General features: G+C 47.7%; 1 pseudogene; it reads left to right on the forward strand.

The window, feature by feature from the left end:
- The first annotated feature begins 408 nt into the window (after positions 1–408).
- LOC144160629 (uncharacterized) lies at positions 409–2,555 on the forward strand (annotated as a pseudogene).
- Positions 2,556–26,925: the final 24,370 nt, after the last annotated feature.

The raw sequence follows: 26,925 nt of genomic DNA on the forward strand, positions 1-26,925 counted from the left end.
CTAAAGGCTTTAGTGGACACAGGTGCTGCCATTAACATTTTGTACCGTTCTGTCATCACTCATGTGCCTCACTTATTCCTGTCCGCACCCGCCACACGTTTGCTTGGCTTCAATGAAGCTACGATACAAGCGATCGGTTATGTGCTCCTGGATATGAAGTTTCTCGGAAGGCTCCACCGTGTCGAGATTGTGGTAGTCGAAAGCCCAATTTTGCCGGTAATAATACGATGCGACTTGTGTACGAAGGCTGGTAACAAAATAATACTTTTGCCAAAGCCTAGGTGCATCCTTCGTGTAGACAGTCCTACGCCTCCGACAGCTGGTCGTTGGTCCTGCCTACCTGCACTAATATTTGCTTTCGTCGTACGTCTCTTGCTGCGTATATGTTTAAGCGAAAAAGGTCTTGTAATGGTGTCTTCGTTGGGTTTGCCGCAGACTAAGGCGGAAGCGGAAGTACAAGGCAAGCTGACTGAACACGTATTGTTCGAGCCGGTGATTTGCTCAGCCGCGTGTAAGCAAATTGCGGGCAGACAAAGGCGGCGGCAGAGCATTCGGTGCACGGCGAGGGAGTGCTACAAGTGCCACTAGCTAGGGCACTTTGCACGCAAGTGCTTCCAAGACGGATGGGGCGGAGGAAGGAGAGGTAGATATCTGGGCTCGCGTGGTGGCGTCTGCGTTGTGGGCGCCTGTGGTGGCCCAATAGAATACAAGCCGCCCATCAGAAAGTAGTACTACAAGTGCAACCGGACAGGCCACATTGCCGGGTACTGTGGAGGCTGAGGATCAGTATTACAGCTGCAATGGCACAGGCCGCATCTACAAGAACTGCCATCACAAACCACACGAGATATCGTGCTACAACTCCAGTAAGATGGGCCACGTTGTCCGCGAGTGCAGAAAACAAAAGGAGACGTGCTACGTCTGCCACCATCTGCGCCACATCTCGCAGGACTGCGCCAACAGTGAGCGGAAAAACTGGGAGTGCTACAACTGCGGCCACCTGTAGCATAGCAGATGCGACTGTTCCTAGGCCGGCGGCCACGGCCTTGTCGCCAACGTTTACTACCGATACAGCGAATGCTGGCACATATTGCAAAACGGCCTTGCCGTTTGCGCTAGGCAGTGGCCGCGAACGTTGCCGTACGCTGAGATCGTAGGGGCTACCGTCAAACAGGTCTTCTCTGCAGCCTTCTCACGCAACTCTTGGGGAGGGGGGACAATTGTCATGGAATATTTAAACACATGTTATACCTACACAGAAGCACAATTCCCCCAACGCTGTGACCTAGTTAGATAGATGAGCTAGGGAAGAGGTAGAGAAGACGACGAAGGAGATCATGGAACTGACTGGTTCGGATGGGTGATTAAGACTGTTACTGTGTTCCTCTTCACCGATGTGTACTTGGGAATATTTTCCACAGCAATATGTGTGATTGTGTATTTATTGCTCTATATATTTGTACTTTTTGCGTTGATTACCACACCATGGCCAATTATGTGAATATACAGATTCCAGTTGAGACATGCACGTTTTTCTTCTGCCCTCCTGCTAGGTCCTTAGATTACTGCAGTATGTACTAAATAAAAAGAGTGGATCCCTAGAGAAGGCAAGCGTGAGGGTGGTGGCGGAAAGTTAGATGGGAAGAGCAGATTGGGAATTTGGTTGGGATAAGTTTAACGCATTTAGCACAGGATTGGTAATTATACTATAAAGGGCGATGCCTTTGCCCGGCTGTGGCCGTAGACAGGCTGGTGATGATGATGATGATCGCGCCAGCCTTTGTCTGTTTTGCTTTTTATACGCGTGGTTGTGAAGGATTGTGCTGAGCCGCTGGCTTAGTGATGATATCTACTAACATCTAGCTATTACTTAGGTAAACTACTGCAGTGCTCAAGCTACAAAAATGGCAATTTTCAAGCTCGATAAGTATATGTTCACCGCGCTTCTAAATATACACAGCCTTCTAAATATACACAAGACATAACTTACGTTAAATCTCTGGAATAAATACACGGCTGTTTATGTCGTTGTAAGGAAAGAAATAATTATTTTCTCCTTACCTATTCCTCAAAGTCATTTAGCGGCTAAACATACCATCCGTGGACAGAGACTTAAGGCTGTGATGTAGTGATGGTTCCCATTTAGTACATTTTTTCAACAGAACCTTCAGGAAGGCCAAAAGATGACAGTTTAAGAAAGCGATATATTATCGGAGCCTTGGTTAGAAAATCACATTAGGTGTTGTTGTAAAGATGTAGTCATTGCTGGCATCATTACTTGAAACCGTCGCCTAAACACCATTGGCACTTACCAGTAGACGTCTGCAGAAACCTGTAAACATACTTACGACGCATCATTACAACCTAAAAAAACCAATGCTCCTAATTTTTAAGGTATGTAATACCTCACAAACACAGCCTTCATCATTTTAAAGCATGCTCAGGTTTTGTTAGGTATTAGTGCATGTTGTTTGGCACTCGCAGTGACGTCAACAACGCTAGAAAGTAATGCTTAATTGATTCTGTATTGACCTGCCTAGCTACAGAAGTCTTGAACGACTATCACGCAACGAACGTTTAAATCTTTAGGGCGTTCAAAAATTTCAAGGTTTGGTGATATTGAACAGAGAAAAGAACTTTTGTAAACTTGGTCATCTAAAACAATTCGCGCATCAACTCGAAATTTGTGTGCACGAAGGAATTGAGCGGAATGGTAAACGAATTCAGAAATGTTTTGAGTAGCGCTATATGAACGTGGAAAAATGGGGTTCACATTAAGTGTCTATTCTGGAGGCACTACGTGCGGGATGACTGTATGTATTCTTAGCGTCATGTGAAATCAGGACTACTAGAAGTATTGCTTCAAGCTGGATGCTATTGCTGCATCGGTGAAATGCTCAAAAAAGGCTCTTAGTTGTTCCCATGCTGATCTGTAACCAGACATAGATAAGTTAACCTCAGCAGGTGATAGTCAAGAAACAACTAAATGAAGTACTAGGACAACACAGGGACACTAAGGCTTCGCGTAAAAAAGTCATGGACTGGGACGAGACAAAGGGGATATGGCATGAAAGCTCTGATTTTGAAAAATAAAGAATTGGTCATAAGAAACAGGTCAATTGCAATATAAAATAAAAAAAAACATAAACAAGTTTTGTAGTTCATCATCATCATCATCACCACCAGCCTATCTACGCCCACTGCAGGGCAAAGGCCTCTCCCATTATTCTCTAATTACCTCGGTCCTGTGCCAACTGTGACCAATTTATCCCCGCAAACTTCTTGATCTCATCTGCCCATCTAACTTTCTGCCGCCCCCTGCTGCGATTGCCTTCTCTAGCGATCCACTCTGTTACCCTAATGACCAGCGGTTATCTTGTCTTCGCATTACATGCCCAGCCCACGTCCATTTCTTCTTCTTAATTTCTACTAATATGTCTTTCACACCAGTTTGCTCCCTGACCCACTCCGCTCTCTTCTTGTCCATTAATGTTACACGTATCATTTTCCGCTCCATTGCCCGCTGAGTCGTTCTCAATTTAAGTTGAACCATCTTAGTAAGCCTCCAAGTTTCTGCCCGTAGGTGAGTACCAGTAAGATGCAGCTGTCATACACTTTCTTCTTCAGCGACAATGGTAGGCTTCTATTCATTATTTGAGAATATCTGTCATATGCACTCCACCCCATTCTGATCCTTCTAATTACCTCTGCCTCATGGTTGGGATCCGGGGTCACAACTTGGCCTACGTATATATACTCTCTTACCACTTTCACTGCCTAGCCATCTATCTCAAACTGTTGTGCTGTCCCCAGTTTATTGATCATTACTTTAGTTCTGTGCATATAAATTTTCAGGCCCACGGTTCTACTCTGTACGCCCAGTGCGGAAAGCATGCTTTGCAATTCGTCCCCCGAGTTACTTAGCAAGGCCACGTCATCAGCAAATCTGAGGTTACTGAGGTATTCTGCATTAACCCTTACTCCCACCTGTACCCAATTTAACGTTCTGAATACTTCTTGTAAGCATGCTGTGAATAACATAGGAGAGATTGTGTCTCCTTGTCTGACCTCCTTCCTTATAGGTATTTTACTGCTCTCCCTATGGAGGATGATGGTAGCTGTAGACCCATTATTGATATCCTCTAGTATTCTTACATAATGCTCATCTACCCCCTCGTTCCGTAATGCCGGAATGACTGCTAGGGTTTCGACCGAGTCAAATGCTTTCTCATAATCTATGAAGGCTATATATAGGGGTTCAGTATACTCAGCGCACTTCTCTATCACCTGATTGATCGTGTGAATATGGTCCATTGTTGAATGACCTTTACGGAACCCTGCTTGTTCTTTAGGTTGGCTGAAATTTAAGGTTGCAGAGATTCGGTTACCGATTACCTTGGTAAATAGCTTGTAGACGACTGACAGTAAGCTGATCGGCCTGTAATTTCTCAAGACCCTCATGTCGCCTTTATTATGGATTAGGATGATGTTCGCGTTCTTCCAAGATTCCGGTACCATTGCGGTCATTAGGGATTGCGTATACAGGTTTGCCAGTTTTTCAAGTACAAATTCTCCGCCATTCTTCAAGAGGTCTGCTGTTATCTGATCCTCACCCGGTGCTTTGCCCCCTTTCATTTCTTTCAAAGCCTTCCTTACTTCTTCGGTCGTTACTGGTGGGATGTCTATCTCCTCTGAACTACTGTCTCGTTCGGCATTATCCTGGATGTCCCGGCTACTGTACAGATCCCTGTAGAACTCCTCGGCCACTGTGACTATTTTATCCCTATTTGTGATGACACTTCCTTGCTTATCCTTAACTGCATACATCTGATTTTTCTCCACGCCAAGACGTCTCTTTACTGCTTTCAGGCTAACTCCGTTCTTTACAGCGTATTCGATCCTGTCGATATTATACTTCCGTATGTCAGCTGTCTTATGCTTATTGATTAACTTCGAGAGCTCGGCTAGTTCTATTCTGTCAGCTGCGGTGGAGATTCTCACGGTTTGCCGTTTACTGATTAGATCTTTCGTCTCCTGAGAAAGTTTACCAGTATCCTGTCTAGCCATAGTGCCCCCGACTTCCACTGCACACTCCGTGATAATGCGTGTAAGGTTGTCGCTGGCTTCCTGTGTCGTAAGCTCGGCTTCCTCGTTAAGGGCAGAATATCGGTTCTGCAGCGCGATCCTGAATTCTTCTACTTTACGTCTTAGTGTTGGCTCATTTATCGGCTTCTTTCATACTAGCTTGTTGTGGTCCCTCCTCAAATCTAGCCTAATTCGAGATCTTACCATACGGTGGTACTACACCTTACCCTTCCGAGCACTTCCACATCCTGCACGACGCCAGGGTTATCGCATAATATGAAGTCTATTTCATTTTTGTGATCCCCATTCGGGCTCCTCCAGGTCCACTTCCGACTCTCCCGTTTACAGAAGAAGGTATTCATTATGCGTAGGTTATTCCGTTCTTAAAACTCAACTAGTAGGTCCCCCCTGCTATTTCTACAGCCCAGACCATAGTTTCCAACTGCCTTGTCTCCAGCCTCATTCGTGCCTACTTTAGCATTGAAGTCCCCATAACTACGGTATACTGCGTTTTTACTTTAGCCATTGCCGATTCCACATCTTCATAGAAGCGTTCCACTGCATGGTCGTCGTGGCTGGATGTCGGCGCGTAGCCTTGTACCACCTTGAGCTTGTACCTCTTATTGAGCCTAATTACAAGACCTGCTGCCCTTTCGTTAATGCTATAGTATTCGTCTATGTTGCCAGCTATGCTTTTATTGACTAGAAATCCTACTCCCAGTTCTGGTCTGTCCTCTAGACCACGGTAACATAGGACGTGTCCATTTTTCAGCACCGCAAAGGCTTCTCCTGCCCTCCTAACCTCGCTAAGGCCTATTACATCCCATTTAATGCCCTCTAATTTCTCGAACACCTCGAGACTTGCTTCGCTAGATAAGGTTCGCACGTTAAACGTTGCCAGGTTGACATTCCATTGGCGGCCTGTCCGGATCCAGGGATTCTTAGCCCCCTCGGCTGCGTCACAGGTCTGACCGACACCGTGGTCAGTTGCTTCGCAGCCGCTGGGGACTGAGGGCCGAGGGTTAATTGGCGTATTTAGGGGGGTTCAGACCGTTACTACACCAGGGTGGCCAATCCTGCTCTGGTGAGGGAGTGCATTACCGGCAATGGTCGGCGGGGTCAGGCACACCCCAAGCCCCTTTGTGCAATTCCATCAAAACGCGGATTTTTTTTTTTGTAGTTTTGTAGTTATTCTTGCGGTTTGTAGTTTTAAAAAAAGTTTTGTAGTTATTCTTGCATAAAACCAAAAACAGGACTGTTACAAGAAAATTTATTGTTTATCTAAAATCGGCAATGTTCAGAAGACCAATGTTGATTGTACTAAATTCACGTATACTGAAGTTGCAAGCAACGCATGGTTAGCAAATGTGAAGAGAAAAAGAAGAAACAAAACCGACGATATACCGTCACAAGAAAACTCACAAACGCAATGAAGCTTCAATGACATTCACAATTAGTATTACAAGACTAAGGACACATCAGACCTGGTCGTATTCACCAGTGATACCTTGGACTTTCTCGACTCCACCTTTTTCTTTCAAGAAAGCTGTTCAAAAATTTTAGGGAAGCATGCACTCCCGCACACGATTTGAGTGAAAAAGCTGGTGTAGGTTAGAACTGCAGGAAACAGAGTAAAGTTGGAGTGTGCTTCTTTATTTTAGTAGTTGCGGTTGTAGAAGTCGTCTTCCTATTGTTCCAAGAGGTACCCGTCTTTTTTGCTCCTAGTGCTTGGTGCAACGTGCACTTCCCCGAGCTCTCCTTTATCAACTCGAGGCAGCAATTACGGGATCTGCAAGTACGCTCCGGAAAGATATTAGTACACTCGTATCTAAGCCTCCAATTATCCATAATGGCTTCTCGATAATGCGGCGTCTAGGTGACCTCTCCCAAGCTGAGTGTCTTTCCATATTGGATATTCGCACTCATATTGAACATTCGCACACGCGCCTTAGTGCTTGATGACACAATGGTAATTCTTTTTTTACTAAGGCTACTGCGCGACTCCTAGGACGTTGCCGCAGAAATGGCTGTCTCGAACGCACCCTATTTTCGCTCCTCGGGGTTTTTGCCATTTTTTCGAAAGTTACTGCACGTGCCGAGGTACCTCCGGGTGACCGTGGGGCATGGGACCAAGAGCACTAGACATATTTTGGTGTTTTTTACTGCAAAAGCGAATGTGGGATCCGTCGACCCCCAAGGACAAGACTCGACCGTCAAGGGGGGAGAGAAGCGACCATAGAGGTCTGTCTTTAATGGAATGTCGAAGGGAAGAGAAGAGAAAGAGGAAGAAACAGTGCATGCGCTCATGCAGCCTGAGACGATGATGATGCCAGCCAGGGGAGATTGGCCCAAGGCCATCAGGTCCATCAGGCTAGCTGGCCGCAGCAGGTTGATGGCGGTCGATGGCGATGGGGTTGGGATCTCAAAAAGATTCTACATCTTCCCGGCCCCCAACGCCGTGGAGCCAGCATGCTTATAAATGCTAGATACGTTGACCGTGCAGCCATGATGCAAGTCCCTACTCAGTCTGTGCGTATGGTCGGCGTACCCGACGGCACGATACAAAGCAGCGTTGTTTTCGCACACTCTTGTCAGGGTCCAGTACGAGACGAATGGATCTTGTATTAGCGCCGCAGAAAATGTCGATGTGGACGCGGTTCCCTGAAGATGCAGTTTTTAGGAAACGTGGTCCTTTCAAGTAGTGGATTCCGTAGTCCTCTGTTATACGACATTTATCAGTCGTCGGAATCCCGCTGATTCTTCTCTGGTTCCTACGGTTGGAGACAAATGGACACGATCGCGTAACTACGTTGTGGGTTTGTAGTAGACTGCTCAATGGGGTAATTTCCGCCGGATTCGAGGTACATATCTTAAGTGTAGTGGTCAGTGGGCTCGTTTCCTCGCTTATTTTCTGTGGCTGCATGCGAAAATTCTCCGGTTCGTGGGGTGAGTTGCGCATAGAAGTGATCCATGAGGGTCCTTCCCACGACGCGGAATGCATCAGTGGCTGGCTTTCTGATTTCCTGGATAAGTTCTCGGCTGAGTTTCCACTTCCTAGGGAAAATTTGTGATCGTGCTTCTTGACCAAGTGACCGGTTCTTCGCTCTGCTCCTACGGAATTGTCATTTAGGTCAGTTGCTTGTTCGGAGGGATCAGCAAGTTCGTAAGTTGCGCCTACAAAGTTTGTGTTTTTCTCTGGCTCTTCTAGGTATTCGTTGCACATCGAGGGAACGTGCCGTCGTTTGCAATATGGGCAATCTACCTTCCTTTTACACTGTCGAGCGATGTGTCCATGGGTTAGACAACGGAAACAACATCCATGTTTTGTGAGGAGAGACTTCTTTTGCTGCATAGTGATTTTCCTATCCGAGCAAGATCCTGGATCGTGCAGGCCGGAGCAAAACAAGCACTGTCGCGTCTCGTTAGCTGTGGCACACAGGGCTGCTGCAGAATTCGGATGTTTGAACATTGCTCTTTGACGCCCTTTCCTTGGCTCTTCATTCGCCTTAAACTTCGTTCTCCGAGGCGAGTTCAGTATAGCTGCTTCCAGACACTCAAGTTCGTGTCCAAAAAAGTTAATTAAATCGTCGAACTGTTTCCTGTGGTCTAATGGTTGGTGCTGACAATCCAGTCCGGTTGACGTTGAAGCAGTAGACAACGTTTTCAAATGCCGGTAGTATCTGAGGACCATGTCTCGAGGGAGTGCCCTTAGAAGGATCTCGCGTAGCATGGCACAATAAGTATCTGGGCTCGTACCAAGTGCATTCAAGCTTCTGCAGTGTATCTGCACATCGTCATGGAGCTTCCGTAATTGAGTGACGTCAGTTGAGGATGAAACACGTAGTATATAAATCAGTGCCCACAGGTGGTCTCGTGTAATAAGAGTCAGGTCGCCGAATCGCTTCTGAAGTATCTCGATCGCGTAGTTATAGCCTTGTTCGGTCATAGGAAGTCCAGACACCACTGCAGCCGCCGAGCTGGTCAGCAGGCTAGTCAAGTAATAAAATTTCTCCGTCGCCCGCAGTTCAGAATTGTTGTGTACTGTGGACTCGAAGAGACTCCAAAATTTGGTCCAGTTCCGACGGTCTCCATCAAACCTAGTGAGTTATATTGTCGGAAGCTTCGTTCTAGTGGTTGCGGTTTCGCTAGGCGGCGGTCTCGTTAAAGAAGGCGAAACGAGAGACTCACCAGCCTGTTGGCCTCGAGATCTGTGTTGAAGCTCCGCTCTTATCTTCACCATCTTGTCGTTGTAGGAAGTCGTGTTGGAAGTCTCTTCGGTGACCATTTCGTCAGGGATGTCCTCCAAAATGTCCTCGTCCAGCTTCAGGATGGGTCGATGCATGGCCTCGATCCTCTCCAAGGATACCGCTGCGTCCATCGCCGTGGTCAGGGTGCCACTTCGGAGGCCATCTTCTATCTCGGACAAGGCGGCTGAAAGCTTGTCCCGAAGGGCGGTTCGTCGCAGCAGCTTCCGCTCGATCGAAGTCATCCTTGGTCCTTGGAGGTAGGTCCGCCGGTCTCTCAAACAGAAGCCGTCGAAGAAAGGCTGTCGGTTCTGCTTGTCGGTGTCGGCCTGGCAGACACGAGTCCCGGGTTTCGGCACCAAGTTGTGGGATCCGTCGACCCCCAAGGACAAGACTCGACCGTCAAGGGGGGAGAGAAGCGACCATAGAGGTCTGTCTTTAATGGAATGTCGAAGGGAAGAGAAGAGAAAGAGGAAGAAACAGTGCATGCGCTCATGCAGCCTGAGACGATGATGATGCCAGCCAGGGGAGATTGGCATAAGGCCATCAGGTCCATCAGGCTAGCTGGCCGCAGCAGGTTGATGGCGGTCGATGGCGATGGGGCTGGGATCTCAAAAAGATTCTACAGCGAACATAAGAAGAGTGAAAACAGCTCCACTTTTCAGAAAATGTTTCCCCATGGAAAGAGAGTTATTCAAAGTTAAAGTAAAACCCTTCTGAAGTGTAAAGTCTCAACTGCGAAATTCCGAATTCAAACCAACTCATACAAATTCCGAAAAAAAACGCTAGGGCGGAAACATATGCAAATTCGATGCTAAGCGCTTTGACTCTGGTAACATCATGATATTGTAGACTACGGTTTAATAACACCAGAGACGGAGGATCAATTGAGCACGTGAGGCATTTTTTTACATGGTGGCATATGCTATTCTTCTTCGTGCTGCTATCTCTTGACATTTAGAGGCATCGGGATGGTCATGTAGCAATGTGCAAAACTTCACCACGTGCACTTCGCAGGAAAGATTTTGGCAACTTCCCTAACATCTCTTTATCTGGAGGCGAGCACTCGGAATGAATGTTCCTGAGCCATCACCCTTAGGGGACTAGCATGTTCCGTCTATCCACTTCTAGCGGAGTTAATACAGTCCACACGCACAAAACATATCTGGAACAGAGCTGTTTCGAAATGCGAGAATAGTGAAGTGTGAAATAAAAGCAACCAGTTTAGACGAGCAATCTAGGCTTTTGGACAATAACCATTCTCTACTCATTGAAACATTGAAGACACTTACTATGATAAATGCACTTTAAGCCTAAGTTGAAAAAAAAAATGGTGGTTGCATGCTCCCGCATAACATTGTTGCGTGGGGGCTGGAGAGAGCTGCGAAAGGAACTCGATGAGAATAATATACAATATTTACACAAGTACACTCTGCGAAAAATAGGCCGAGGCATGTATGCGATGGCGTTACAAAAAGCATCGCCGTGACAACTGAGATGGAATTTCGGAGGATAATATAATGTGGGCGTGGGCACCAACCCATGATCTGGCGGTGTCTTTTTTGCCACGTTAGAGGGCCAAGGTAATCGAAATGAGCGTTTGGTGTTACACACGCCTCTCACTTTTACGTTATCTTCATTTTGTTAACGGTTTCAATATGAAGGCAAATGCTCTTTTAAAATACAAACTTTTGTTGGTTTGCTTTGTTTTTCCGCTTTTTCGTTTCTTTTTGTCTTAGTTCACCTTCCATATATGTTTTTGCACTAGGAAAGCTGACCAGTGCTCACACATTACTTTAATTACTATTTCTTTCCTCCTGCTCATTTTTGGTTCGATAGGTATTAGCTAACGACCAACTGCATGTTCTGGGCCAAAACAAACGCGATGGAATACTTGTCGCCGACGTCCGCTGCAGATGATTAGTTGTCTCATTGTGGCCGAGGCAGCCATGTGCATTTCTACCACGCCGTCCGCCGCCACTGGCCAAGCTTCTTCGCCCTCAATGTGTTGAGCAGTGATTGTCACGCATACCACTCAAACGATTAATAAGCTGCGCCGCTTGAAGTGAAGTAAAATAAATGGAACCAATGGCAGTACCTCAGAAGTCGAAGGTCATACGGCGAAGCTTCGCAGATTGCCATGCGCTCGCGTGGCCCGGCCTATATCGCTGCACGTTGGACGCGCCAGCCACCTCGTGGTCACGGTCTTCACCTTCGGTAAGGAAGCTGTGGCTATTGTTCTTATATATGAGTACCCTCGCGGGGGCGAGTGTCCCATTTGAAGCCCCCGAAGTGGCGACCACGATTTAGATAAACGATGTGATGGCAGGGAGTTGAGAGGTTCTGCCCTTAGGCCTGTGTGATAATTTCAATGAGGGTGAATGTCCCTACTGTACGGATGTCCTGAAGGCACAAAGAAAAAGTCATGAATACTCGGATCCACACGGGACAAAAGTGCAAGAGATGCGGCGTCTCATCTCTGAATCTTCCCGCCTCAACTTGTACAGGCTTGTTTTGAGGGGCTGGTAGCGCGCTCTAGACCTGAGGCGAGGAACAAAGTTGAGTGCTGGGGGCTGCGGGACTCACGTTTCAGCGCATGGCCGAAGTACCCTCGATGAACTCTTCAAGTAAAAGGTACTGCGAAGCTGGAGTAACCATGAGGTTCAACTCGCCCAGCACAGCAATAATGTGCGGTGCCTGCAGGACAGTTGTCCGAGAAACCATGGTTGAGAATCTTCAGCGATGGTTTTACAACACTGGCTCGGCGGCCATAAGAGATATCGCTCAATGCACTCGCCAGGCACTTTGTTGTCGTCGTCTTGAGTCATGAAGCTGAGCGGCATTGTCCATTAATGCGATTCTGCTGAAAATATATCACTGTAATATTTATTTCGAAAACTTTGAAAAAAAAAACTGGCTGCACATAAGAACGCTGTTCTTCACTACTCTGAAAATGAGGACGAAACTGACCTGGTCACTATCGTCATCAATTATTTACCCTTAGGGGACCCTGCAAGGATATTGCATAAGTGGGAAGGGGTTTGAACAAATCATACGGAAAGGCATCTCCTGACCACGAAAACAAAGCAAAATAGAAATCGCAAACTGTTTTTACAGTGCAACAATATTAATATAGCTTATGCAAAACATATAATTACTTACTTAATAATTCCAAAATAATTTTAAAGCAGAAAAAACACCCAACTGATTACATGGGAACAAACAAAGAAAGATTACGACGGTACAGTCTTGAAACGTGTTTCGAGAAATGACTTCTACGATAAGGTATGAAGATCCGGATTATTTGACTATTATATACGGAAGGCGATCTACTGATTATTGACTATTATTGACTATTTATCTGCCAAATATTGATTTTTCAATATTGAGGAATGGACTACTAGATCCGGAAGTCGATGCCAATCATAAAATCCTAAAGAAACTAATGTTTTGCTAAAAGAGTTTGCCGAACCTTTTAAATTTTGATCAATAATTAAATTTAAAAAAAGGCGCGAAGTTCAAATTGTTAGCAGAAGCAGAGAGCCGTGTAAATCAGAAAAATTGAAATATAGTTTGCGAGACAAGCAAAGGCGTGCTGTCTTTCGTCTAAAATCCAAGCAGTTAGGGCGAAGCGATAACTTTATATTTGTATTACGTGTGCGGAAATAGTAGTGGGAAGTTATAAATCGAGCCATGCAATTCTGAGAGGCTTCAAAGGCGTCGTTTAAGTAGTATTGGTGCAATTTTCTAATTGAAGCTTCGTACAAGAGCTTACGACGGACGTAAGTTTCGTAGGGATGTGTACAGACTGAAGACAGGGAGGAGGAAAGGGACCTTCTGATAAAACCTTGTGTTTTGGAAGCATCGGCGGTAAACAGTGTCATATTATCTGTACATGCTAGTTTGCTATTCATGACGACCCCACGTAACTCTAGTATTCTACTAATGTGAAACTGTTAGATTGTAGGAAACAAGTGTAATTTATGTTAGGATTATTACGGGAAACGGGAAAATTTTACACTAATATTCGGTTGCATCATTATTGTAAAACACCAAATATCGATTAACCTTCAATATTTTTTGTAGGGCCAATTGATCACAGCTAGATGTCATACGGCAGTAAACGACACAAACGCCTGCGATGAGCCCTATGGCAGATGTATTACCTTTGGGAAGGTCAATAATGAAAACTAAAACTAATAGTGGTTCGTTAACAGACCCTTGAGGTACGCAAGCAAAGACAATAGTAGTCAAAGAACAGTGGCCTCCTACGGTTGTGCATTGGGATCGACTAGCCAGTATGCAATGTATCAATCAGAGTATAAGTGTGTCGAGAATACTACGGCCGAGATTAAACGGAAGTTGTTAATGAGGAACGCGATCAAAAGCCTTGGAAAAATTGGGGAAGATTACATGGGTTCAGAGCAACGACTCGAGGTTAATATGAAGGTCCGTAGTGAACTGGAACATTTGTGGTTCACAGGAGCGACTTGGGGGAAAGCTGTGCTGATTTTTAAGACCAATGAGTTTTTTAGGGCGGCTTGCCACCCTCGAATAAAATTATGTGCTCGAGCAGCTTACCAGGAATAGAATTTAACAAAAAAGTGGTGGTAATTGGAACGATCAAAGCAATTACCCGCTTTACATATTCCTGAAATGCGGAAGTGTGTTGTCTGCTATTGTCTGTGTAAATCCTGTCTGAAAATGTTGGCGTACATTTAAATAATTTACCTCAGGTTTATCTGGTCCCGGAGCACGAGATACTTTTTGTGTTTTTCTACTAGTTTAACGTTACCATAGGCCGTGATGCAAATCGGAAGCATTTTGTAAAATTCGTCCATGGTTGAGAGAGGGCTACCAAAGTCATTTTCTCGCCTGAGCACAAAATAGAATATACGTATTAATGACGTCAGAGCGTAGGACCTACGGAACCTCTGAACCGTTGGGATTCCTCAATGAAAGTCTGGGTCTTGTTGTTTTTCGACATTAGAAGGTTCCAAAATTTACAGGGGTAATGTGTAAAATGTTCAACAGGTCACAGTGATTAAACTGCTTTGAGCCTCCCAAATGACAAGTGTATTCTTCAAGACATTCGAAGTATTTTTTTGCTTGGCTGCAATAGTGCGGCATTTTGCCTCTCAAAAGATGTGCTTTTTCTTTGCGAAAGTTTTCCTATTGCATTTTTAATTAGCTCCGACACACTTCGCGAGACCATCCGTGCAGTAGTGAGAGAGCCGCTGCGGAAACTTTTGCCGACGACAGCAAAATCTGGTCGCTTCCCGGAGTGATGTGATCCGAGATTTTCAACACTCTTTGGGAACTTCTATGCGGCCCGAAGCACCCCGCGAGCACCATGGTCTACTCCGTGCTCTTCGTCAACCCCGCCCTGCTCGCGCCCGTTATCAAGAAGCTCCGGGGGACTGGCGTTCACCGTACCCCGTGTATAGTCCAAAACTACACGCCGAGGAACACCAACGTTTATGGAAGTGCAGATAATTGACCACTGTACTACAACTACGGAGAGGACGATCACATCTATCACTTCCCAAGAGACTCGGACGTCGTGGTTTCTCTGTCGATGCACCTCGCCCTTTCCCTGGCCAACAATCACGTAAAATCGATTACTATCTCTCTCATACCATTTGTGGCCCCTTTTTTTAATCATTCGCCTTCGCCCTACCCCTACCAATTCCCGAGCATTCGTACGAATGCTGACTTTGCAAGTGTAAGGTCCCCAGCCCACGCAGAGGAAACTAAAAGCAGAAACTTTTCGAGATAAAGTAGCACGAAAAAAATAAAATCAACCTCAAATGACGCAAAGACTCGTGAACATCGTGATTCACCACATGCCCCCAGTCCGACGACCCCATCTAACCCTGGCGTGACTCCCGAAAACGACGACAACTATACGGCATGACGCGTACACGACATGACATATCATGCCACTGAGAAGAAGACGGTACCGGCCATGCATAGTGACCAACCGTCAAAATGCACCAGCCGCGAGATACGACGCCCCATACGCACCCGAAACTCTTCGAAGGCGGCGGTGCCCGTCCAATCGTCCATCGGCAGCTTTGATGTAGTCGCTCTGATACACAAGAGCCGAATACTCCTTAATGAGCGGAATATTCGCGTCTAAGCCTAAGAAAGCTGCGTCCGAATGGCATGGTCCGCACATACGCACAGCACAAGGTCATCTTGTAACGTCAAGTGGAACGTGCACATCACGTGTCACCATGGAAGACACCATGTGCCTGCTGCGTTCGTCATTTTGCCTAACTCCACCCGCGACGTAATTCCAGGAATTGACTTTTTGACGGACAAAGGCGCAATATTCGATCTGCAGACTAAGTCGGTAACTTTTCCGCTGTACACTTTATCATGCCCGAACTGAGCTCCGAATACCGTGCTGCAGTAAGGGTCACCAACGATCATGTCGCTCAGCCACTCTGCTCAAGCTTCATGATCAAGGTCTATGGTGAAGGTGCTCCTCCTTTCGTCTAGGCTAACGTAGAGAGTAAGCAAGGGTTGCTTCTCGACCTACCACGGTATCGCCGTGGGGTGAGGCATTGCGCGCTTTGTTCAACGCCCATCCCACGTTTTGGTAACTAATTTCACAGAGGAGTACCAGCATTTCTACAAGGAGGCTGCAAATGCCTTCCTTGAAGAAACTAAATACTTACGTGATGTGATCGCTTTCGCCGAATTTCCACGCCCGAAAATTCTTTCCCGAAATAATTTCGAGCTTCCGCATCCTTTTGACGTGAACCCTGCGCTACCGCGAATAAAACGAATTAATTATTGGCTTTGATGAGTAGTTACAGCGAATGCTATTTCACGAACTCAAAATTCTGTCAGATACTTCAAGCGAAGCACCCAATTGTAACCAAAGATGGACCCCGACCTACCCGACAGTCACCCTACCGCGTGTCTTCACACGAGCGTGATGCCAGACACATCTGGAGGACATGTGCTCAGCGACATTATACAGCCATCAAAAAGCTCCGGGCTGCGCCGGTCGTACTCGTGAAAAAAAGAGGAGCCACATTTAGGGCTTGCTTAGACAAACGGCGACTCAACAAATTCACGAAAAAAGAGTGTACCCCATGCCACGAATCGGCCATGCCCTCGACCACATGTGCCACGCAAAGTAGTTCTCATTGATGGATCTACAGACAGGCTACTAGCAACTGGAATTGGGCGGGAGAGACCGAGAGATGACGGTATTCATATCCCTGGACGGCCTTTACTAGTTCAAGGGGATGCCGTTTGGGCTGAGCACGGCACGTTTCAAAGAGTGATGCACAACGTGATTGTTGGGCTGAACTGACACACCTGTCTTTTCGGCGAATTTTCCGCGCACACCTTGCAAGGTCGGTGTATGTACTCGAGGCTATTTAGTCGTCGGGGCTAACACTGAAGCCTGAATAGTGCTGGTTCCCGTACGACGAATTCACGTTCTTGGCCATGTCGTCAACACCGCGGGAGTCCTGCCTGACTTAGCCAAACTTCAGCCTCAGCGAACCACCAAAACCGAAAGACAGAATGGGCGCTCAAAAATTTCTTAGACTCTGCAAATACTATCGGCGCTAGTTCGCAAACTTCGTACGCATTGCAGAGCCACGCACGCACCTTACGAAAGGTTGCACCCTTTTTACCTGAGAAAAAGAAAACTGCCAAAGAATATCCTGCGTGCTGCAACAACGCTTGCAAAACAAGCCCGTGCTAGCTCATTTCGACGACAACACTGCAACAGAAAGCAGATGTACAGCCGGTAAAAGGCTTGTCTATAACACAGCGTTCGTACTCTCAGCCCTATCCTGCGCCCGCCGGAGCAGGATTTGAATAAAACTGCTGCGGAATTCTGAAGTCTTAGCCCTTCGCGTTTGCCTCCGACATGTTTGGAACGAGTATGTTTCGGCAGTTTTCGGATGTAGCTGGTTGAAGTTGAAGTCGCTGTTATAGACAAGCGTTTTACCGGCTGTACGCCATTCATATAGGCTTGCTTGTCGTCCTCTTCCAAAATCAAAGCGGTTGCGAAGTAATCGTTATGCGAGCCGTTCTCTTTCAAAAGAGTAAAAAAAACTACTAAGCCTCTGAGAAAGAGTGTCTCGCAATTATAAGGGCCATTGGAGCATTTCGTCCATACTTGTAGGGTTGACCATCAGAGGTTTTGAGAGACCACCATGCGCTGTGTTGGCTCGCCAATTTGAAGACCACTCTAGCTGTCTAAGATGGTGAAGCTTCCTAGTGCAAGAGTTCCACGTTACAATCGTCTATATATCCGGCAAGAAACCCTCTGAAACCAGCTGCCTGTCCCGCGCCCCCGTGGACCCACCAGCGCAAGGCACAGATGAAGACAGCACGTTCTTCGGAGTCGTGACGGAGGGCTACACAGCTGCCCAGCAGAGCGCCGACCACAATATGCGCATCATGCTCGACAACATCAAACGACGCAAGCGCACCGTGCCTAGGACCTTGAAACGCAACTTACCAGCATTCAGACATAAAAACTCTGTCCTTGTGAAGAATTTCCGCGCCCCGCAACGAAAAAAATTACCTTCTTGCAATCCCCGCAGACCTTCGTGCACAAATTTTGGAGCCATGCCACGCTGACCCGTCTTCCTGACATCTCGACGTAGCTCGCACTATTGGATAAATCAAGGATAAGTATTACTGGCCCGGCATTACAACCAACTTGTCCCTCCAAGTCCGGAGATGCTGTTACTGCCAGCTACAAAAAATGCCGCCGAGGAGCCCCGCCGGACTTCGGCCGCCAGTCGCCATCCCACCGACGCCCTCTGAACAGATTGGAATTGACCTTTTCTGCCCGTTCACAACGTCACGATGCCAGAACAAGTGTATTCTGGTGGCGACAGAGTACATGACGTGCTACGCAGAGACCGCCGCTCTTCAGAGAGGGTCTGCAAAAGAAGTTGCCACGTTCTTCATATCCAACTTGCGTCATGGAGCCCGTGAGGTCCTAATCATGGACCGTGGAACGGCCTTCTGTGCGGAGCTTATGCAAGGAATCTTGCGCTACAGCAACACGGATCACCAAACAACGACGGCGTACCACCCCCAAACGAACGGAATAAAGGAACGACTGAACAAAACGATTGCAAACACGGTGTCTATGTATGTTTTCGTTGAACGTAAGACTTGGGACGAAGTCCTTCAATACATCACGTTTGCGTACAACACGGCTACCAAGAAACAACGCAGATGACACCACGGGAGCTTGTCTAGGAAAAAAAAAGCCGACTACGGTGCATGATACCATGCTTCCGCACGTAGAAGACGACAACCTCAACGCCCACATCAAGGGATAACTCCGGCGTGCAGAGGGATCCCGCCAGCTCGTTCGTGTAAAGTAGCCGGCATCTCCATAGAGTTCATTTAAAAAAAGTCATTCAAATTGTACTCTGTAACCGCCCGAGTGCAATCGGCACGGGATATAAGTGCCACGCTGCTGCTCAACCCTGCGGCCGCGACACCGCTCTTACAATGGCGAATTCACCATTTTCCTACATCCCACGCGCCGCGGTGGCTCAGTGGCTAAGGCGTGGTGCTGCTGAGCACGAGGTCGCGTGTTCCATTTCCGGCCGCGGCAGCCGCTTTTCTGATGGAGGCGAAAAGCAACAAAATTTCCCCGCATTTCCCCGAGGGGAAGAATGTGAAAGGGCGAATGCACGAGTTGAATTTGCGCGGTTCGGTAATTATCGCGAAAGAGAGATCACACATACACACAACTACAAAGAAAGAAAGATGAATTTATTCACAGACACCTATTTGTGTTGTCGTTGTGCTTGATTGCTAGAGCGGATCTCAGCTTTGAAATTTCGTGTCAGTACTCCTTCAAGCGGGTGCATTAGTCCTTCTCACGCCCGATTCCTGGCCAATCCCCCATGTGGGTATGTGCCATGCACAGACACTCATTTGTGTTGTCGTTGTACTTCATTGCTAGAGCGGATCTCAGCTTTGAAATTTCGTGTCAGTACTCCTTTAAGCGGGTGAATTAGCCCTTCTCACGCCCAATTCCTGGCCAATCCCCCACGTGGGTATGTGCCATGCACAGACACCTATTTGTGTTGTCGTTGTACTTGATGGCTAGAGCGGATCTCAGCTTTGAAATTTCGTGTCAGTACTCCTTTAGGCGGGTGCATTAGCCCTTCTCACGCCCGATTCCTGGCCAATCCCCCTCGTGGGTATGTGCCATGTCAGCGGCCAGGCAGCGCGCGCCCATCTCCCCCCGTTGCCAAGGAAGACGAGGAGATTCCTGGCCAATCACCCACGTGGGTATGTGCCATCTCCCCCCGTTGCAAAGGAAGACGAGGAGCGCGCGCACCCGCAGCTGTTGCTATGTGGACAGACGGCGGTCAACGGAACTCAGGGTCGCTTATAAAGTGCATTCGCACTTAAAAATGCGCGTGTGTACGAGATTTCGGCGCGCGTAAAAGATCCCCAGGTGCTGAAAATTAATCTGGAACCCTCCACTACGGCACGCCTCATCACCTGCGTTGCGTCGGTGCGTTAAACCCTAAAATCACTCAATGCTTCCGCACGTAGAAGACGACAACCTCAACGCCGACGTCCAAGGATACCTTCAGCGTGCAGAGGAAGCCCGCTAGCTCGTTCGAGTTCACACAAAAGACTGGCAGCTGGTGGACGCCAGACGCTACAATCACCGATGCCGAGACGCTGTGTACCATCCACGGTATTATGTGTTGGTTTCGAATTCTATGTAACTACATAAGTGGGGGAGAAGTTTCTGCGATGGTATTTTGGTTTCCTACCTAATTCTACAACATATTGGCCAACTTACGCGGTGATCCCCGATGGTGATTCCGTAACATCACGATGACGCACACGACCCGACATCTTCCAAGTGGTTCACATGATAACTTCGTGCGCAATATGACAAATTTTTCGTTGTTTGTTCGGCCTGTGTTTTATTTTAGCATCGGGTCGGTGTACTCGTAGAAGGGGGAGGGGGGTTAGGCGGCGAACCATACCTTTTGGTTTGTTTATTTATGTTTTGTTTTTCATAACCGGCTGCGCCGAGTTGTCTTATCTGTATATTCAGTAGGCCAAATGAAGTGTGCGTTCCATCCTTCATACTGCGTGTGTTATGTCCTTTGATAGGGAGAGGGTATCTATCTTCATGAGCCTAGTAAAATACTCTTTATTGTACAGTGATCTGTTGGCAAATTGATGGATTAAGAACCACTCTCCTTGAGAGATAAATGCCCACAGAGAATAAACCCGGGTATGCAATTCCCCGAACCACGCCTGCGCAAGTCGCATTGTTTACTGCTGTTTCGCCGCCTGTGTATCGTTTTAGTTGTTAGGAGAGCACAAGTTCGCTCTGATAAACTTGTTTTTCCTTTTTGCCAACTGCGTCATTTTTGGCTTCCTGACAATATCTAAAAAGCCCTTTGCGGACAAGTGCAATAATAATATTTCTAACTCGTGGCGAAATGTGTTCTGTTTCTGTAATAGTTTTGAAAATTTCACGATCATAGGTTATGTTTTTCTAGGTACGACGAGTGAGAGGCAAGTGAAATACTGTGTGAGTTTCAATGGTGTTACCGAACTGACAATTTTTGAAATGCAAGTACAACACCCAAAAACGTAATAAAATCCTTGTGCTTTGTCTAATGTATATAATGTCGCGGAAAACGCCGGCATCTCAACAAATGATGATGTGCAGCCATACGTTTTATTGACCTTAAAACTTCGTGAAAGGGAGGAATGAATTTCATACTTTCTCATCGCGTTTCTTCGACCCTGTCTTGTAACCCACATAACACGGTCTCATTCGCCAAAACTACTCCTTGTACGTAGCTTTATTGATAGCTAATTAGCCGCTTCTAGTCACTTTGAGATTTCTTTGAGCAGAAATCAGCATCACTCAACTTCGTCCCTTGAAGAAACCTGCATCATCTTTTGGTAAGTAACATACGGTGGAGCTGCTGAGTATATGCACTTAAATCCCTCTTCAAGTCCTCATATGAAACTCAACCTAAGTAGTTTAGACGAAATGCAGATTCAACCAACGAAAGTTTGTTTTTGGCCTGATTAGCGCAGAAACCTTTGAGCTCACCCAGCAAGTTATTATGGCACCGTCATCTTGATAGTCGTTTTGATATTTGGTTTCAGATGTGCAAAAATAAGTTGACTAACATGCACGAAAATAATGTCCTAATTTCACAAGTATTCGCATCGAAAGTAACAATAAATGCAGCTTCATTGAATGGTCATTCAATATAAAGCATAGGTTGAGGAAAATGTCCAGAACACATTTTCGCCACTTAGAAGAGTACTTCGTTTGAACTAAGCAAGAGTTGCATCTCGATGTTCATGTCCGACAGGCAAACCATAGCAAACACCGCGTTTTCAATGTTGAAGAGCCGTTTCAACATAGCTCTTGAGGGTACTACATTGTTGTGATTGAGGTAAACTGATTCAGACCGTCAGTCTCAGGAGACTGCCTATGCTTGCGCTCATAGGCGTGTGTTAGCGTGCAACCCACCTCGGCGCGGACAGTGGTTGTTTCGTGTATATTTTGCTTGACGGCCGATAAAACACTCAGTGGTGCCATGCGCATAACTTTGAGCATGGTGGTTTGCTCCATAAATATTACCATACGATTTTCCAAAATCCTAGCATCGGTGCCTCAAAAACAGAGCTTCGGAGCGTTACTCTACTGAATTGGGAATTCTTGTTCGCATTTTTTTGTCGGAGCTATGTCTTCTACACCTTAAGGGTTTTTACTTCGCTATGCAATAAACAGTATTAAGTTTGGCCTCCTGCTTCCGGCTGTCAGAACGGCGGAAGGCTGCGCATGGCAATATCCACCAGCTAGGCTATTACGACTCGGCTCGCCATCCGTGCCCTGCAAAAGCCCAGGTCGGAACCGTTCCGCAACAACAAACCACAGTCGTCGCACTGCTATAATGCTAAAAAAATGTGGCAAAATAACTACCAGCAAAATTAGAGAACTAATCGTCAAACTAAATTTCGCACAGCCTGAAAGCGCAAGTCCGCCCAGTGCGTGAGAAAGTTCACGGCGACGCATTCGAACACCATCTCCGTGCCGCTGGGCACTAGAACGTCCAAAAAATCACGCCATATCCACGGAATGAATCATGATAAGTGGGGCGAAGCTCGAGAGGGGGAGATCATCGGAAACTGTAACTCTCCCGTGAAAGTTCGCCCATTACATCATCAAGAAAGACGTAAGACTGTGTGCGTACATTGTACAAATCAACTTTTATTTTGTTCATTGTTCGTTTGTTGTTTCGTTTCTTCGTTTGTTCTTTTCATTTCGCCGTTGTCATGACTGGATTGCAAGGTTCCTTCATTACGACGGCTTTATGATCTGTGAAATGAAGCGATAGAGGTTCTTGTACTGGCTGCAATGGGAAGTTTGCAAACACTAAGTCTATGCACGTTCCTCGGATCGTGGTAGGGTTTTTTATGGATACATCTGAGTGCGTATTTGAAGAAAGAACTTTTATTTAGGGAGAACTTGTGCCCGAACAAGACGAGAGGAAACAAGCAAAGGTCCTTGCGTCTCGTTCGATCTCCGAGAACGACTGCCTGCGCTTGTGGCGTGATCTCTTGCGTGATGTCCCCCTCGCATTGCATGTGCGCTCGCGCCTCCGTTGGAGAACACAGACAAGCTCGCGCTCCCCGTGCCGAGTTCGCGCTGCCGGTTGCAGCCAGTTCTTGCGTACTCATACTGGAACAATGGAATTCCTCCGTTCCTCCCAAAAGGACTTAGCTACAGGAACACCGTTCTGTACATTACTGCTTTCCTGTTCAAAATCGGAAATGCCGTGGACGGAATGCGTCACCTTCGGTACTTGCCGTCGCAGTCTTGGAGTCCGTGACCACGGCCTAGACGCCCAGTTGAACCAGCGCCAGAGCCACAGCCACCTCTTCTGCCGTCACGAGATCTCTCGGCGTCGTCAACGCTGTGACGATCAGTCGGTCGTGTGTCGTGTGGACTGCCACCACCCGGTGGCGGCTTTTCCTAAGCGAGGCGTCCTCCACGTATAGAACCAGGGGATTCTCCTCCAGCTGTTGGGCGAGGGCCTTGGCCCGCGCATCCCGCCTGCCGTCATCCTTACCCGGGGCCATGTTCTGGGGTACGGGCTTGATATTGACTGCCTCCTTCAACCTCTCTGGAAGAGGCACCGTCGTGGGTATCAGTTTATTCTGCCATCCCAGCTTGCGCAGGACAAGCCGTCTGTGCTCTGTGCTACTTGGTCTGATGCATTGATTACAGAAGTGAACTTCAAACAACTCGTCCATCTTGTTGTGAACGCCCATGTCCTGCAGTTTGAGAATGCCCGGACCTTGCTTCATTCCCTTGCGAATGAGAGTGTCGAGGGTGTTTCTCTGCGTCTTGGTCAGCTGAAGATACGGGAAAGACAACGTGAGTATCGAAACGACATACGCCCGCACTACGCGTCGTCCTCTTTATTATTTCTGTTTGTGTTACACGCCAGGCATAAGATGCCGAGTATCTGTTCCATGGTGGTTTTGATTTTAGCGACGGCGGCGTGCTTATTCCGGTTGTTCTGCAGCAGCAGGCACAGTATCCTACACAGCTGCGTCGGCTTGTGCTCTATGCCGTCGAGACTGACCATGACTGCCGGTTGGGGAGCCTTCCTGGGTCTGCTCGGCTGTATGAGTAAACGTCCCCACTTCTGCGGTGCGCCGCTTATCCCGCATGACATGACATACTCGTACAGAAGAGTCGTGGCCGCTCACTGCAACAAATCCGAAATCCGCGATTTACCCGTCGGAGCTGCCCTTCGCCGTCCACACCATGATGTAGTCTCCGTATAGGGCGTGGTCAATGCAGTTTATTTCGTCGAGTAAATGAGGTATCGGGAGGAGAGCCAGGTTGAAAATTAGGGGAGACAGGAAGGAACCCTGAGGGGTGCTCTGCTTTCTGAGCTCGATGAGATTCGACTTGTCCCCTCCTACTGTGATGATGGCTGTTTTGTTGATGACAAATTCCTTCACGTAACTGAGGTTTCTCCGGCCGCACCTTGTTATTTTCAAATTCGGCAGCATTCCCGCTGACGTCACGTTGTGTCTGGAACCTTTTAGGTTGAAGGCTAGGATCTCCCGCTAGCGGTGCCTCGAGCCTTTTTTAACCACCAACTCTTTAGGCTGCATCATTGTGTCTTGTAAACTAATGTGTTTTCGGAAACCGAACACCGTCGCGGGCATTTTTTTCATGTCTTCGAGATGCCCCTGCAACCGACATTGCACCATAAGCTCAATGATTTATCCGGCAGAGGGCGTAAGGGATATGGGACGCATGTTTTCGATCAAAGGGCTTTCCGGGCTGCGGGATGAATCGCACCTTGGCTTCCTTTACTCGCGCGGCAAACGCGAGCTGTCACGGGCTTCGTTGACATGCCAAGGAGCTCGCCCGCCGCCGTACCGCTCATGCTGGGAGGCAACTTGTTAGTATGGCATCCTTGCTGGGTGCGCTTCTCTTGTGGCTCTCGTCTATATGAGCCCATATTTCCGCCTTGGTTAACGGTCTGTGAAGCTCTTTGTTCTAGGTTCCTTCGTGCTCCTCTGGGATCGCGTGTGCGCCCTACTCGATCTGCAGGTGTATGTCTGCAAGGGCCTTTAGTAGCCTGAAGCCGTTACCCTTGTACCAGTTGAGCAGCGTGTTGAGGGTGCTGTTTGTTACTGTTCTGGTGCTCGTAGGGTCGGTAAGGTAGTGCAGGAGCTTCAACGTCTTCACCACGGACAGCTCAACTTATATGCCATCGCAGATCTTGAACCAATTTTCCTTGCATAACTTAGACGCGTATTCTGTGATTTGCTTGTTAAGCAAGGCGATGCGTCAGGCGAGGTTTCTGTTGCCCCGCTGACGCTTCACCTTCGAAATAGCGAGTGACGGGCCGCTTCCATACTGGACAACCCGGCATCGATGAACGGCGTCTGCGTCGTCGTTGCTATTTTCTGGTGAACTTTTCTAGGGCCCGCTTCCCGTTACCTGCCCATTCCTCGGGAGACTGTGTCTTGTACTCTTGCCTGGTGTCTTCACCCGTGGCGTCTTATTTCTTCCTGGTTGAACTTTTTCACCTTGTCCCAGTCGGTGATCCGTGCTTTTCCCATCTTGGCACTAACACGGGGACCGTGGACGCTGATGCTGATGATGATGTGGTCCGACCCCAGGGTGACCTCACCGCATCTCCACGACACGTCAAGCGATTTTGCCTGCCACGACAAGTATGGCGTGGAGTTCCTGGCCATTGTGTTGCCTCTTCTCGTAGTGACTCTCGGTTAGTACAGTAAGACCAGGTTTTCTTATTGCATGGCTCGTAGCAGGGAGTTTCCTGTCGGGAAAAATTTGTACCCCATAGTGTGTGTGGGCCATTGAAATCACCGAGGGTCGTGAGAGGGCGCGCGCCCACCAACCTCTTCGCTGTCTGCACATGCGACAGAAGTCGTACTGACTGCAAAATCCTGCAGTACGTACTCATCAGGAATATATTTGTTGTGCTGCCAATTTCACGTGCGTGCCCTTTACCACCACGTTCGTCGTTACGTGCTGGGTGGCTTCAGGCATGGACCCCTCAGGCATGGACCAAGGGGTCCATGCCTGAGAGGTATACCGGCAGTAGCGGCTTGCCGTTCATTTCTTGCAGTGCAATGTTGGCAGTCGGATCTTCCTGTCCGCTGATGAGAAAAATACCTTCATCTCCTTGTAATAGATGCCCCTACAGTTCCATTGATCGTCGCGGGTGGACTAGCTGCCATACACTCGCTTGGTATGCTTCTTAGATGGGTTCTGTGCCATCGTTGTTTCTAATGTCTAGTCGACCGCGGCTCTTCACAATCACGTCTTTTATCTTCACGGCGCATTCCTGCTTCAGAGACGCAAAGCGGGTGTGAACCTTCGTGGCAGCAACCCTCTTTTCTGGACGTTCGTGCTTCACTTCCGGCGTGTCGAGTCGATCTTCTATACTTCCTAACGCTGCCAGAAGGCCGTCAGTGCATCCCCTTGATATAACCGTGTTTGCTCTACCGCTTTCCGTGTTTCAACGGCGGCCTTGCTAACCGGGGCCTGTTCGGCGTCCATCTCCTCTTGGATGCTTTCCTGTTTCGCGCTGCTCGCTACCCGCATCGTTCAATTCGAGGTGCTGGTGGGGGGCGAACCGTTCCGCACCACTTTGCGCGTACCTTTAGCGACGTAAGCCAACACCCACGGGGCCTACGAGTTCTCGCTTCGGTCGAGCCTGCACTGCAGGCCAATTTGTCTATCTTGGTCCTATGTGCCCTGATTTGGGCATTGTGCTCCTGAGTGTGCTTGTTCTGGCGCTCGATAATTTTCGTGAGTTCTGTTATTTCGCCTTCGTCTGTGTGCCGGCTCGGGATTGCTTGGGAAACGTAAGCGGGGTGAATCCATAGAAGGGTACTCAAGCCCTGGGAGACCCGCTATCCCAGCCCACCTTGTTGCCGGTGTTCCCTCAGTGATCTCCGGGTCCATCTCTTGATCTCGAATGGCCGCCCGGACTCTAACGAGTACCAGACTCTGTTCCATTCCCGC

This window comes from Haemaphysalis longicornis, unplaced genomic scaffold, assembly GCF_048455015.1.
Source record: "Haemaphysalis longicornis isolate Haplotype H1 unplaced genomic scaffold, Haemaphysalis longicornis Haplotype H1 scaffold_11, whole genome shotgun sequence".
In the NCBI taxonomy this organism is placed as follows: domain Eukaryota; kingdom Metazoa; phylum Arthropoda; class Arachnida; order Ixodida; family Ixodidae; genus Haemaphysalis; species Haemaphysalis longicornis.